The sequence below is a fragment of the Sipha flava genome, unplaced genomic scaffold (assembly GCF_003268045.1).
Source record: "Sipha flava isolate LNK unplaced genomic scaffold, YSA_version1 100_pilon_pilon, whole genome shotgun sequence".
Taxonomy (NCBI): Eukaryota; Metazoa; Arthropoda; class Insecta; order Hemiptera; family Aphididae; genus Sipha; species Sipha flava.
In genome coordinates, this window is record NW_020271714.1 from 8,307 (window position 1) to 12,459 (window position 4,153).

Consider the following 4,153-nt stretch of genomic DNA (forward strand, 5'->3'; position numbering starts at 1 on the left):
ACATGTTTGCGCATGCGCATTATTATAGTTTATTGGATTGAATTTCCTTATTAATAATATTAATATTACAATAAAAACATTATTCGTTTATTAATATTTTTATTAGTATTCGAATTATTTATTTATCTGCAAAAAAAAAGTTTACTGAATCGATACGAATTTAATGTTTGTATATATTATATTTGATCTGATTTTTATATGCACACAGAAATCTATTTTACGAGTCAATTAAAATTATGAGTTTTAAGATTAGTTAATGTTTTAAAAAGGAAAATGAACTATCTAAAAAAAATGCGTTTGAAAATTGCAATGTTGAATTGTTCTCTCGGCCGTTGTATACGTTTCGCTTTAGGTGTAGCGTCCTCTTAAGAACGTTTTGTCGCTTTTCTGTGCTTTTCTGTGCTGTTCTATTTTAATTTATTTATAATGTCGAATGTTGAGATTTTGAGTGAAATGTTAAGTGAAAAAAATCGTAGTATATATGTAGTCGATGGATATAAATTTAGTTTCCATAAAAATTTAAAAAATGATATTGATCGATATTGCTGTACTAAAAAGACTCGTAAAGCATATATTCATTTAAATAATAACATAATTATTATTAAAAAAGTTTTAAATCACGAAAAACACGAAAAAGATGTGTGTTGAAACATTAAATAGGCAGACTGTAAGTAATCAAGTGAAACGTAAAGCTGTTGATGATATTAATGAGAAGTCATGTAAAATTATTCATAGCCACCTTACACAAGACGTAAACACTTTGACAACATACGATTTAACATTAATAAGAAAAAATATTCACCATGCTCGATCATCTATTATGTAAAAGTTACCTGTGAACTTGAATGAATTACACATCTCTCTAAATAATATGAGTCATTTATTAGTTACAAATCGTAACGAAAATTTTTTACTTGTAAATGACAACACATCAAACATTTTATTATTTTCTACTGAAACTTAAAATTTTTGAGTATAGTTGATACAATTTTTGTAGATGGGACCTTTAAAAGTTGTCCGAAATTATTTACCCAAATGTTTACAGTTCATGGTTTACAAAATGGTTATTATTTACCACTCTTATTTTATACTTCCCAATAAAGAAATTAAAACATATGAAAAGGCGTTTATGCACATCATATCTGAATGCAGCAAACTCAACATAACATTTTCACCAAAAACAATTTTTGTTGATTTTGAGATGGCGATTCATTTAGCTCTATTAAAAGTTTGGCCTTTTATTAGTTTAAGAGGATTCCGATTTCACTTAGCCCAAATCTGGTGGCGAAAAATACAGACAATTGGCTAAGTAGTGAGTATAAAAAAAATATCGAAATCGGTACATTTTTAAAATACTTTTTTGGTTTACCGTTTTTAAATTCGAACAATGTGAGTGACTGTTTTACAGATTACATAATGACTATTCAACCAAGAAATGAAAAAGTAGATTAGAATAGAAAAAGATCCAGGGGGGTGGTAGGGGCGACCCTCCCCCCGTTGGCCGTATCAAAATGTGTTAATTTAATTTGATGTACTATTAAATTGCATCATCTTGCGTAATAACATTCTAATGTATTGTTATTATCACACATTTTTGTCTTTTATTTTTATAACATAAATTAATGAATAGTCGATAAGAAAAATATCATTGTATTGTTATTATAATAACGCGTTAACGAATGCGTTTACAATTCTTCGTAATTATGAACGTAAAACGTAAGCTCAGTTCGCTAACGAATACTAAACGTACGGCACACGAGCACATCTCCGGTGCACAGTTGATAATGTTTAACCGTTAAACTTTAACGAAACCTTACGATTGTCTTGTTACTATTGATCACGCGTTGAACGTCCATTTGGCGACTTCGGCAGTCGGTCTCGCGGTCAACAAGATGGAAAAAAAATCGTCGCGATTAACCAAAAAACCGTTCGATGATTTCCACTCATAGCTCGTCGGCTCAATTCTCTGAAGCTCAGCGATTTCCTCTCCATGTGCGCAGTATCGGCTTATCTATTTTTATACGATTTATAAACGTATAATATGTACACCTATATTGTTGCGTATAAATAAATTGATTGTATATTACGTTGATTATATTGTTACGTGTATGTATATTGTATATTATGTTGTTTTTAACGGACCGTTGTAATAACGATATACAGTGGCGTATTTACGGGGGGGGGAGGGGTCCAGAGGTACTGGACCCCCCCAGAACCTCTCCAAAAAATAAAAATTAACAACAATTCTTACATATTTGCAGAATTGGGTATGTTAAACATTCACAGGGAAGTTGAAATTACTGTTGATGAAGTGATAGAGGAGTTGGCCAAAAAATCGAGACACCTGGAATTTATTTTATAACAATACTTTATAATATATAATGCTAAATACAATATATAGATACATATATATAATATAACATAAGACTATACGATTATTACATGATATATTTAGTTCAACTTCCTCCAAAAACTGTATAAGGACGTAACTATTACAATATAATATATAGTTTATATTAATTATGTATAAACTGTGGACCCCCCAGAAAAAATTGAAAATACGCCACTGACGATATATATTTTCTAATGAAATATGAGTGACAGTGACAGTGAAAATATTACAAATATAATGGAACGAGACAGTGCACAGTCACCAGAAAAAATAATTAAATTTCAAGTTAACCAAAATGCAGGTCGGAGTGAAATGTCTCCGTCATGTGCTTTTGATGTTTATCCCGATTCACAATTTACTGATTCGAGCCAAAGGTTAGTTTGTTTATTTTAATAAGAATGATCTCTGTATAACTTCGTCTTTATATTACAAGATAGTAAAGAAGTAAAATACTAATTAGATTAATAAATATTAGTTATAAATTATGTTTATAACTTAATATGGTTAGTCAACGAAATGTGATAAGTGGTATTCGACAGGTGCTTATCGTGGTGCTATAGATAGTAACTTAACTCAATGATCTAAAATCTAAATGGATGCTTGTTATTGTTGAAGCGGTTATACTAAAAATTTGATTAGTAGATATTATTAAGGCCAGTTTAAAATGTTATAAATATAATTTGTGAAAAAATAGAATTCATTTTTCAATGGAATTATATAAAAATTTATTGTTAGAAACATCTAACACGTCATGGGCAATCGCGTAAAATAAAACGCGATGTACATGTGCGTGTTGAAAAAATACTTTTGTTTAATAATTCTATATCGATATATTAAATATATTAAATATATTATATTATATATGATATAAATATATTATAATATATTATTTATATATACTGCCAAATTTTAATTGTATTGCTCACTTTAAACAAAAAAATGTTAGAGCCGCTGGAGTTGCCTTATATCAGAGCTCGAATATTTCTCACGTTTCGACCACTAATATAGATCTTATGGTACAAAATGCTACAGAAATTAACGTGTGTCAAGCACCTGTAGGTGACCTGTGTGCTTCTCAAATTGTTATGGATGACGGAAGAGAATTTCTCATGGTCATTGTATACATTTCACCCAATCAAAAAATTAACGATATCATTGCATTTTTACATTTGCGATTACTTCCATATAGTCACGAAGGATCGATGCTTTTGAAAGATAATTTGGATAAATTACCATTACTTTTAGCAGGAGATTTTAATGTAAATTTCGCAAGAGACAATTCATTACAATCAATTATATTTCTTTAAGAAAAATTTAGTTTGCATATTAACGATCCAAGAGAAGCAACAACCAGATATGGAACTGCTATAGATGGAGTATTCACAAGGTACCTTGATAACGTTATGTCACATACTTTTGTTGCATATTTCAGTTATCATCGTCTAATTGTTACATTGATACCAGCAATTGTACCATTAGAAGCATCAATTGCTACTGTCACAGAAATAACTGACGAAGCAACAGATAATATTGATTAGAGTAGTTACATTATTACATTTGTAAATAAAAATTTCATATGCAAATAAAAAACAAAATAGTCTTATGATATTAATTTAGAAATTATTTCATAGTCATCTTATTCACCATCTATTTTCAACATTATTACAAAAAAAAATTTTTGATGTTTCACATCTGCCAGGCGTCCCGCGACGGCTCACTTTTTTTTCTATAGATATGTCACATAAAAATAGGGGGAGGTGC